Genomic DNA, 11,964 nt, shown 5'->3' with positions numbered 1-11,964 from the left:
TCGACACCAGAGCAGGAGTGCAAGGGTGGAGGGAAGGAGGCTGACTGCTTGACCCACCATTTCAGGGCCTGGCTGTGGCTGGGCAGCTGCAGGTGGGCACCCACCGTGTCACCTACCCCTGCTCCTTCTGTCAGGACTCCTGTGGGCATAGTCCAACCCAGGGCAAGTATCTGCGGCTCTTGTGGCCACATGATCCCTTAGGAAAGGGATTGCTCAGCCCCCATGGAGAGATTTGTCTCCCTGTGACTCAGGGCCCAGCTGGGCTCCATCTGCTTGAGGAAGCTGTGAGGAAGTGCTTGAGCTAAAGCCATGACAGAGATGAGTAAAAACCAAGGCAAGCGTGATTATTGCAATGGAAATAGTCTGCAGCTCAGAGATTCAAGAAGTCTATCAATATCCTTAAGCCATAAGAAAAAACCAAAAGCAGAGGCTCAGAAGGCCGTGCCTCAGCGCCGCTGGGAGTCGCTCCTCTGCAAGGAGCAGCACAGGACACCTCTTTCCCGCCTTGTCCAGGATGGCCGGCTCCCCAGACGTTCACTGAGCTCTTGCTGCAGGGCATATTAACACTGGGCCTAGTAGCGTGTTAGTCTTAGCTGCCTGCTGTGTGCATTAACTAACAAATAATTACTCTGTGCTCTTAAGTTGTGTATATCCACTTGCAGAATCCCTCTCTGCTTGGTATAAGCTTGCACCAAATGACCCAGACAAGGAGGTTGTACCACATTTGTGTTGGAACCAGAAGCAGGAGCCGGTGGGATGGAGCTGGCTCAGTTCAGTACCCAGCCTGGCAGAGAGCAACTGTTGTTATATGAGACTGACTCAGCCATCTTCTGCCTTCAGAAGGTCCTTTGCCCGAGTGGTGCCAGCTCAGCAATTGGCCTTGGAGAAAACTTCAGCTGAAGTAATGAGGCAGTTACCTCTATCACATATGCAGCGGCTTGTTCAGAGACTCAGCCATCTATCGTTTTCATATTTTATTTCAGGTGGAAATACAGTTATTCTGTACACAGGAAACCTGAGGCACTCTGACTTTGACTAGTTTCTACTAATGGGTAGGTGCGAACTGATATGTGTACAGCCTCATTTGAGACTGTTACATTTCACTTTAATGTAAATCTGTTTCTGCACACCTCTAAGGGAAACCAGAAAATCACTGTTCTACCAAGCAAATGCTCGCACAGCTACTAACTCTTTAAATAGCAACTTAATTATGCTGGTTTTAACTTATATATTAATTTGTGCAATTTTCTAAGGACCTTGCATGCCTGCTTTTTCTCCTTTCTCCTTTTCAGTCTGTGGAATAAAAAAAAGAGATTCTGAAATAATGAGGGAACTGAATGCAAGGCATGGGTCCGTGGAGTTTGTATCTTAAGAGTTCTGCTAGGTAACAGAAACCCAATGGGAAGAAAATCACTGAATGTTTTTCAGGAGTTGGCACTGATCTGTGGTCAGGAACATTCTTACTTGTTACTAATTTTTCCAACCAGTTTTGTTTATCCTAGTAATTCTGGTTGTAGATGCTTTTTATCTTGTTTCCTAAGGAGCTGAACCATATAATGCTTGTGCTGTCTGCTGTCTTTCTCTGCCTGTCCCTCACTTACCACTCTGGAAGTTGCTGTACAAATTCAGGCAAATTTGGCAGGTAATGTTTCTAGAAGTTTTGTGGAAATCAGTGGCTGGACAATATATTGGAGCCAGCCCTTAGGGAAAAGCAGGTCTGATCCATTCTGAGAGGCAGCAGCCAACTGGCCTATCAACAAAAAACATGGACATAAATCAATAGGAAACATGACTCGTTTCTCAGGAAACAACTTGTGTTATGCTTCTGTTTTCACTGGGAGTGCTTCAGAGCAGTGACCTAACTGACAAGAACTGGTTTGTGTAGGAACTCATGAAGTTAGTTTGTCGAAACACAAAGGAATCGTTAATGATTTTGGATTGCAGAGAAAATGAGGAGATGCTGTCAGTATTTAAGGAGGTGCATACTATGGTGAGGGAGCTTGGTAGGATCCTGAAATTGTTTTATAATGATGCTGTGGGATTATTTATTTGCTCTGGCAAGAAATTTATTTATTTGCTGTAGCATGAATGAGTACTGTTTGCACTTTGAGCTGGTACGGTGGGCTGAAACTGTCAGCATTCACGAGCATGTAACGTGACAGTACAAGCAGGGGTGAAACTCTCCTGTAGCAGAATGGAAGAAAGAGTTGAGGAAGCAATTAATTCAGCCATCCCAATTTAAATGATCACCAGCTGAAGTCAGTCCCCCAAGGTGCATGTCTGAGGCTTTAAGTGACTGCTGTGAGTGTACAGCTGAGAGGTACACCTCTTTTAACCGGTCTCAGTATAAGGAAGAAGTAGACCAAACCAACTAAATAGCCTGCATCCTCAGCTGGGCTGGGGAGAGGGGGAAGGAATGAAGTCAAGTCTCAGGCAAGATAAGCTTTGGTGTAGTTTTTCAACTGACTAACATTAATGGAAATTAGTGTTAACGGAATCTGCTTGACTAATGTTGAGTGAAGTTAGCAAAACAGAAAATGGATTGTTGAAGATTGTTACAGTCTTGCCTTTGAAGTTCCTGGCCCTGTATAATGTTTCCCAGGATTCAAACATCAAGGATATGAACAGAAAAATAAATGAAGGGCAGCTGTGGCAAATCAAAGAAAGGAAGTTCAAATAGCTCCAAAGCTCCACAACTAAGATGTAAAACAATGAACCATGAGATAACATAATGTGATAACAGTGCACGTTACCAGTGTCAGGCCCTCGTCATCAGGCAGCACCTGAGGATGACTTCCCAGGTGTGGTTTCAATTCACATGCTTGGGAGCTCTACAGTAAAATGTAGTGAGAAAATTGGGCTACATGAAATGGGGTGTTTACATGTCAGAGGAAGATGTACACGCTAGAAGCTTCTGAACGTCTTTCAAAGCACAAAGTAGGTAGCTGTGAAAATAAAAAGATAATAAAGCCAGCACTGGAAAAACTGCCGCAGTGCCAAACTTGAATACCGTACCGTGTTATCAGCCGGGTGACAATTACACAATTCACAGTTCTTGGACATTATTCCATGAGAGAGGCTCAGTTTAATTAAAGCCTCACAAAACTTAGTTCAGGGATTTCTCTCTTCAGCTGAAATGCTAGCTGCAAGATTTAAAATTAGCAGGTATGTTACATTTTCACCCACTAAATGACAGTTTCTCATTGTCTAGAAATACCTGTCAGTGGGCGTGCCCATTGTGCTTCAACACAGAAGGTGACTGTGGGAGCTGGACCTGTAGGTGTGACTGAAGTTAGAGCACAAGAGCTCTGACTGTCATTTCAGTGTGTTGCAGACTCCTGTGAGACACTGGGAGGATAACTGTCTGCAATGAGTGCGCTACATTTCCATCCTAATAAAACAAGAAAGAGTAAAAAAACCAAACCAGAAAATACAGTTATGCCATTGTATAAATCCATGGTGTGCACATATCTTGAATAATGATTGTCTAGTCTGTCTCAAACGAAAGAACTGGGGAAAACCACTGAAATGAACAGAAAGTAAGTTACGGATAATAGGAGAGAAGACCTTTCTATGCAACACATTGGGGAACTTGTGGTACGTGGTAGAAGTCAAAATGAGTGCAATCTGCGAAAGAGTTAGACGAATTCATAAAGGTTAGACGTGCTTGTCTCTGTTAATCATAATGTTCAGGTTTTAGTCATAGCTCAGGACCCTGAATAAACTCAGACCCCCTAAATCACCAGGAGGTGGTGATTCTGCTCTCCGTTGGAATTGGTTATCGAGTTAGACATATTTTTACTTTTTAAAAATTGTTTTTATATAATAGCTAAAATAGCAAAGCAGTAGTTTGCATATTCTGTGTTCCAGGCTTGATTAATCTGTATTATCATGTCTCTGTAAAACCGTCATACCTGAAGTCAGTCAGCAAAACACCACAAAGCAGGAGATAATGAGTCCAAGACTCAAACAGGGAGAATTCAGCCAATTAGTAGAATAACCAGATAGCCCATTGCTGCCTCAGATAAGTGCTGTCTTGTCACTGTTAGGAGGCCAACAGGGAATACAAAACAGTTATAATCAAATTAGGAGAAAATAAACAGTTGTAGCCAAACATAAATGTTTGTGTAAACTGTACGATAGCTCAGAGTATCTCAGTGACATAAATAGGTTCTGCGCTGGAAACGGTGGAGAAGAAACACGCAGGCACAAAGCTGGAGAGCACACACCAAAATAGCTGGGGCCCAAACACCATCAACACAGTTAGGAAATTACTTTGAGAATTTCACAGTACACAGCTATGACAAACAAGAGCCCAGATGCCCAATGCTTATGAGACAACTAGTGCTGAGATACCTGTTCTACTGTTAAGTCATTTCTCTGTAAGGACAGCATGTGTAATTGCAAACATGGCCAGAGGATCAGTCACGCCTCACTGACGTAATTCATAATAAGGTGGGGTAAACCTGAACAAGCTGGTACCCAGCCTACATTCACAGCTTCTTCCAGTCTCAGCCACTCAGCCGGGACATTCTGAGCTGCGGAGTGTGTCCTCGCAGTGTAAACACTGGTGCAATGGGTGGGAACATGCAGTGATTTCTGTTAACATTGGCATGAGAGAGCAGGACATCTTTTTCAAGAATATATTAATTGTAGGGACACAGTCCCTTTTAGATTTAGAATATTTGACAGGTGTGCCTGTCATTTAGTGCATGACTACACCATGAAAATCTTTTGCTCCATCTACATTTTCTGGATAGACCTCCAGAGTGCTTCTACCACAGCAAAAATCGTAGTTCAGACTCAGCTGATTTTGCTAATTGGCAAAATTAACAGCAATACTCTACCATGGGCCCTAAAATTTAAACATGTAATACACCTGCTGCAAAAATTATTTGAAACAGTGTTTTCATTAGTATCTAGAAGATAAATGTCTATAGACAAATGGAATTAAATGTATTTTTTTAAAATACTGTGTAGACTACTTTGTGGCTAATTTCAAGACTCCATCTGAAGACCTTATTAATGGTGACATACTGAACATCAGTATGTGTCATCTGGCAAGTTATCACTTCATCTCAATTCTTGATTAACTAGTGTCTGCATAGTAGTAACCTCAGAAAGCTTTTTTCGCAGTTAATGTATTGTTTTTTCTTGAGGCATTGCTAGGGCTAAGTATTACAGGTCTGTCCTACAGCAGACTACATACCTATAATGTCTGTATGGATCTAAAATAGATAACTAGATCGATTCATTAATGTGAAAACTATAGCCATATTATGCAAAATTTAAAAAAAATCAGGAAGATGCATCAAATATTCTCTTTGTAAAGAGTACCCAATGGAGGAGCAGAGTGGTGCAGGAAAATAACAGTGAAAAATGGCAGGATGAAAACTCAAATGAGGACCATGAAGACACCAATGTAAGAAAAGCTGATATAACAAAAGGAGCAGAAGCCTTACACAGGGAAAAATTAAAACAACAAGGCAAATGAGCACATCATAAAAATTCTGTCCAAAACCCCCAATGTTGGCATGATCTATAAACTGCAGAATGAGAACCCGATTCTGTCAAACTCTAGTTGTTTCTCTTGTTTCTGCGTGCAGGGCCTTCTAGTCTCACCATCAGCTGTGTTGAGTAATGAGATCTCAGGCTGGAGCCTTCCAAGAATTACCACTTGTCTCAGTTTTGTCATTCCCAACTTTCCTCCTGGTATGGAAATGTTAGATGAGCGATCCTCTTCTCATCCTGTTCCCCAGTATACCTAGGAGTCATTCCAGTCCCAGGTCCTATTTAGCCCCAAACCCTCTGCTTGGTGTGAAAGTGCAAAAGTCTCTGCAGACATCCCTGCACTTTGTCCTGAAGATTTCCATTTAGCCCCCTCATCAGGTATTACTTGGGCCTATGCCTAAACCATGAATGTTCCTGTATCAATTATAGGGTTTTTTTTCTTTTTTTCTGTGGAGATCACAGAATCACAGAATGGCAGGGGTTGGAAGGGACCTCTGGAGATCACCTCGTCCAACCCCCCTGCTTGAGCAGGCACACCCAGAGCAGGGGGCACAGGAACGCATCCAGGTGGGTTTGAACGTCTCCAGGGAAGGGACTCCACAGCCTCTCTGGGCAGCCTGTGCCACTGCTCTGGCACCCTCACAGGAAATAAGTTTTTCCTCATATTGAGGTAGAACTTCCTGTATTCCAACTTGTGCCCATTGCCCCTTGGCCTGTCACTGGGCACTATTGAAAAAAGCCCAGTCCCATCGTCCTGACACCCACCCTTTAGGTATTTATAGGTATTGATGAAGTCCCCCCTCAGTCTTCTCTTCTCCAGGCTAAACAAACCCAGGTCTCTCAGCCTTTCCTCATAAGGGAGATGCTCCAGTCCCCTGATCATCTCGGTAGCTCTCCGCTGGACTTGCTCAAGCAGTTCCATGTCCTTCTTAAACTGGGGGGCCTGAAACTGGACAGAGTACTCCAAATGTGGTCTCACTAGGGGAGAGTAGAGGGGGCGGATAACCTCTCTTGATCTGCTGGCCACACTGCTTTTAATGCAGCCCAGAATATTGTTGGCCTTCTTGGCCACAAGGGCACATTGCTAACCATCCTAACCATCTGTGGGGATTTTTCTCCTGCTGCTGACTACTAAGAGGTCTTCATAAGGCCAAACGTTTTTCCATTGTAATCACTGTGTCAATGAGTAGCTGGAATTTTTTTCTTACAGCTCTGTGAGTAATGATTAGTAATGCCTATATCACAAGGAATATCAATGTCTTGAGATGCTGAGCAATTTGACATCATGTGGTAAACTATAACCAGGACAACAGAATTAACTTTCCATTCATCAGATGTTTTGGCCTCTCAGATCTGCAGTGACTCTCAAGTCGGAAGAGAACTTCATTGCATGTACAGTCAGGAGAGATCCTTGTCCTCTCGTCTTCTCCCCTCTAGGTGTTGGAAGCTGGGTCACCAGTTTTGGCATGGACCTTACCTAACAGAATTGCCTTTGCCCCCTGGAAATTGTTTGGTAAGTGGATGATGAGGCTGCTCTCATCACAAACTGCTAGAGAAGAGATGCTGTGTGAGGCTTGAGGGGAGATACTGCCCTTCAGGCCCTCTTCAGAGAGCTAAATGGGTTTTCCCCTCAGAGGTAACAGTCTGAACGAGAGAAATGTCAAGGAAAATTAAGAAACTTAGAAATCTTTAATTAAAAATTCTGTGCAAGTTCCATTCCTGGGGGAGTGGGTGCTGGGGTGTGCCAGATTGGGCTATAGAAAAAGTACAGGTGTGGCCAATCCTGTTCCGTGGTAGGGATGTGCAGTAAGTGGGTCTCCTGAGATGCTTCCACGCCAGTTTTCTACATTGACATCTTGAAGAGCGACAATTTGGAGGGTGCCTCTCCAGAGAGAGGAGTCAGTGCAGACAAGGAGGCAAGGTCTTGTCTCTCTGCTGGTTGCTGTGGAGACAGGCAGCATCCCACAGTGAAGGCAGTGTAACACAGAGGGGAGAAGCTCAAAGGGACATCACAAAGACAATTTATTCCTTCCACCTCCTACCTCAGCCTGGCTCTGTTACTGCTATCTTCCTTCCAGCTTCTGATTCTCTCCCCCTCTTTTCTTCAGCTCAAGTTCCACTTCTGTTCTTAGTGGGTCTCTCTTCTCCCCATGCCTTTTCTTTTCATAGCTCTTTCCTGTACTTTTTTCTCCTCGTTTCACCCCGCATCCCTGAGCAAAGTAACCTTGGTGAACTTCTTCCCAGACACAACTACAGACTGATTTTCAGATGCTTTTTTTTTTTTTTTTTTTTTTTACTTTGAGAGCAGGACAGTGTTCCCGGTACAGTTCAGCCTTGGCAATATTATTACCAGGTTCTGTATTTCAAGACACCCAAATTTCGTTTTTAAGAGAAAACCCTGCTATGCTCCTGCTTCATCCCTGTTATGTCTGTTAGTGTCTCCTTCCACCAGTTCCTTTGGCACCCAATTTCCCTGACGGAGAGCTGCAGCAGAGAATTCTGCTTCTCTGTAGCACCAAGAATACCTTCTCTTTGCTTCAATAAAGGGACTGCTCATATCCGATCATTTTTATACATCTCAGTGCAATGTGGTATCTAATTTATTTTACAAACACGTTCTACTGAGTTTATCTTATTGCTTCGGCGCTCCAAGAGATCTGTAAATATTTTAAGAATCCAGGAGGTCCCAGACAAACAATTCCTTGCAAGGTGCTTTCGTAAAAGAGGATATTGACTTATCTAGTATTTTATTGGCTTTAATTTTTCAATTTTTACTAGATTGGGTAGTTATGTTGGTATTCATTGTGGAGGGAAGTTAATGATGGAGTCGATTATGTTTGTGTTTGTAATCCTGTGCAAAGATTCTGTTGCCTAAAGATTATTCCCTTATAAAATTACCATTAGCTTCATTTAACAGTCTTTTTCTTTGATCAAGCATCAGCTCACGATGTTTTTCTAACAGGCATTTTCATGATTTCCTGAAAGGACCGCAGGGTGGCAGAGTGGTTAAAAACATACCTGCTGGAAACAGTTTATTTCATAGACGAAAACAGACTGGCGCTAGGTGACCCAGGGTAGCTGCTGGTGGTGATTATCTCAGTGGAGCTGAGTGATGCCATCGGCTCGCAGCGATTCTGGCATCTCGCAGCAATGGTGACATAACTGCAATGTGCCGTGCCTGCCGGCTGTGCCCCAGAGAGGTCTGTCAGCCGGAGGAGCCGCTTCGCTGGCGGCTGTTTCTCAGCCACGGGATGTCTCTGTGGGCCGCAGAGCATCACCTAACGACAGGATGTGATGTGGTTAAGGATGGAGACAACACTGAAACCTCTGCTTTGTAGAGTACTGTTTGATAAAGACTGTTTTTCTTTATTAGAAGCCTCATCAATCATAGGGGAGTACGAATCGGTATCTCATGGCAGCAGCAGTTTGGCATCCTGTCAAACTGTTTGCATCTGTTCCTGCCACCAGAACCGCATATCCACAGAGACGTGCGCACTGCATGCTTCCACCCACCACCCACCTCAAACCCTGGCTGTGGTGCTTACTCTAGGGCACAGAAGAGCCAGGTCGCCTAAGGCACAGCGTGCTCCATCATGGGCAGTGTGGAAAGAGCAACAGTCAACAGAAACTCGGGCTGAGAAGCAGGAGCAGGTAGCAAAGGACTAGTAAGGAACAGTGTCTTAGACTGAATCTCAGCTCTTAGGTGTTGCCTCCCAAAGGAGAAGAAAAAATCGCCAGGGTGTTCAGGGCTTGTTACAGTGCAGAGTCAAACCATTGGTTTGACTGACACAGTGGTTTAAGCAAACCTTTTTGATCTTGCAACCAGACATCAGAGTGCATCAACACAGATATAGCTGGGGGACAGCTTAAGAAGCTGGTTTTTAGCACTTAGCTAGTCAGTGTTGTCATCACACTTGCAATGTGGGGTAGAAAGCGGTTCGTTTTTGGCTCTTAGTCACTTTTCCCAGCCGACCTACACCTCCCGGACCATGCACTAAGCTGGGTACTACCAAAGCCTGGACTACAACCTGGGCTACACATGTGATGAAGACGTAGCACAGGCTGAATGAGTTCATAATTGCTATCAGTTAAATACAGAATAAAATAAGGAGAAAGCAAACAAAAAAAAGAACTATTGGGAATACATATGAAATCTTTACAGATTAAAGTTTCAGCTAGTTTTACAGGTGCTTTTGGACAGGTAAATATTTCTGTGATTCTCAAAATTAGAAATTATTGCAAAACTACAGAATATATTAAATAAGAGGGATTAGAAAATATTCCGGGTATAATATTTAAGTAGAGGGACTCGAACAAATGGTATCACTGGCACTGGGTAGTGCAAAATGCTGGTTTAGCAGACCATACCATCAACTTGAGTTATTTGGTCTACTGGTCTGATGTGAATTTCTGATCTTTTATCTTATTGAAGCTGTTTGTTTCCTTAAAATATTTACCTGTTCACAGGAGCAAGCACTAAAACATGTACCCATCTCTCGGTTGTGCTTTAGCCATCAGTCTGCACAGGAATCTTGCTATTCTGTGTGGCGCAGTGAGTGTTTGAACGTTTAATACAAAATGGAAAAAGCTGAGCAAGGGCAGGCTTAGAAAGCCCTTTTCAGATTGTCTCTGCTTTCCTCAGGATCAAAATGCCTTTTTCTCTGCACTTCAGCTCACTATTATAACAATTACCACGTTGGTGATGCATGAAATGTGAGAATCTAAACAGATATGAGTCTCACTCTAGTGCTGAAATGCTGGACAGATTGTGTCAAATTCCTCCTGTTATCTCACCATGGTGGCTTTTGCAGGAACTTGGGTGTTATAATAGAAAAAGAGAAGTTTAAAACATACAATTTTTTTTTTTTTTTTGCTGAAAACTTACTAACTTTTCCTGTGGTTTATCACAAGACTAAAATTAGCTTGGCCAGATGCATTCCGTCCTTTGAATCCCACAAACACTGATTCTTCTGAACAGTTCCTAGCAGACAACTTAAATTGTTCAAACTTAGAGCAGCAAATGAGCAGCAATGAATGCAATCTGTGCACTGCCAAGAATGGGAAACACTATTGTACGAAGCCTGAAAAGAAGAGGGGAGACTGCACAATACCTGGTAGTTCCTCTGGTTCCCCTTGCCAGGCCCCTAGTGCTAAGGAAGTGAACCAGTTGAAACACAAAGACAAGTGATCTCTCTTTGCAAATAAGCATGGGAATATAGAAAAAAAAACCAACACACTAATTTTCCATGAGTGTTGCAAGATCTACTTAAATGAAAGGCCACCTTAAAAGCCAAAAACCTGTTTTGTATTTGTCTTCCTCAGTAAGAGAGGGACCAAGTATTTTTAAATTTGATATTTACATAATGCTGGCTCTTATACAAAAGATGTTAGGAAAAACAAAACTGTTAACCCATCAAACAGCTCCCCTGCTAATGCCATTTCTCCCTCAAGTGCTTCACCATCTTTTGCATGAGGTGATCAATACCTTAATGATTTGTCTGTCATTTTCCTGTTTAAAAAGCTCTAGTCATCACAGCAAGGGACAGACAACCTTATGTGAGACTTAGGAACAATGCTGTAGGAGAAATGAGAAGTGCACATGTGAATATTGGTAATTTTTTTCATGTGAATGGTGCTAAAATAAGCTTGCAGAAAATTAATTAGTGAGACTAAAGAATTAATTTATCAAATCTTAGATAAATTTCTGAAGCTAAAATATAAGCCACAGATACAATATGGAAGAGATATTCTTTTTTCACTATGTAAACATTCAAACGCCACAAAAGCGGCAATTCAGCACACGGGCATTTATTCAGCGAGATAAGAAAGTTTATACAAATTACTAGAATGTTTTCTAAAACGAGTGCTCTGATACAATGTCCCTATTCATGTATGATGTTCCACAGAGCATCCTGAGTGTGGGGATTCAAATGTGTGGCCCAATACCTTACTGCATGCCGGAGAGCCTCCAGTGTCATCAAAAGTCACTGGAAGATGCTTGTTCTCTCCCTCATGCCTGTGGTACCAACCCTCTGCCAGATCTGTGCAGCTCTTCTTACTCTTTCGATGTTGTGGAGGGTGAGTTTTAGTGTCCCAAGGCTCCAGCTCAAAGATCTGCCATGCCATTGGTTGAGGAATGCCTTACTGTTAGCTAGCTACCTTCACCTTCCTTAACTCCAGCCATGCTATGGTAAAATGCAGGTATGTATTCATATCTAAAATAGACATCAACTCCTAAAACTGATCCTCTATAAAACAGAAATAAATCCACTTCCTGGAGGTTACCTCAGAGGGGTGCCTCTCTCTCCTGCTCTCAGGATTTCAGGCTCTGCACGTGCCGTCTCACCTCTTAGAGGAGCATCTTAGTCTTGGTGGCCAGCCTCCCCTGGGAGCAAGGGTCAAGACAATTTAATCTCTTGCTAGACCTTATGGTCTATAGCAGTCTGTACATTA

At 43.0% G+C, this 11,964-nt stretch overlaps 1 long non-coding RNA gene across 1 annotated transcript; it reads left to right on the top strand.

Annotated features, from left to right (window-relative positions):
* The first annotated feature begins 997 nt into the window (after window positions 1–997).
* LOC135312284 (uncharacterized) lies at window positions 998–11,571 on the top strand. The gene is made up of 3 exons (XR_010371850.1): window positions 998–1,052; window positions 6,949–7,024; window positions 11,418–11,571. It is a non-coding gene; the product is annotated as an uncharacterized LOC135312284 (long non-coding RNA).
* Window positions 11,572–11,964: the final 393 nt, after the last annotated feature.

The sequence above is a fragment of the Phalacrocorax carbo genome, chromosome 2 (assembly GCF_963921805.1).
Source record: "Phalacrocorax carbo chromosome 2, bPhaCar2.1, whole genome shotgun sequence".
Classification (NCBI taxonomy): domain Eukaryota; kingdom Metazoa; phylum Chordata; class Aves; order Suliformes; family Phalacrocoracidae; genus Phalacrocorax; species Phalacrocorax carbo.
Note: the sequence above shows the minus strand (reverse complement) of the source record. Positions and strands in the feature narration are given on the sequence as shown.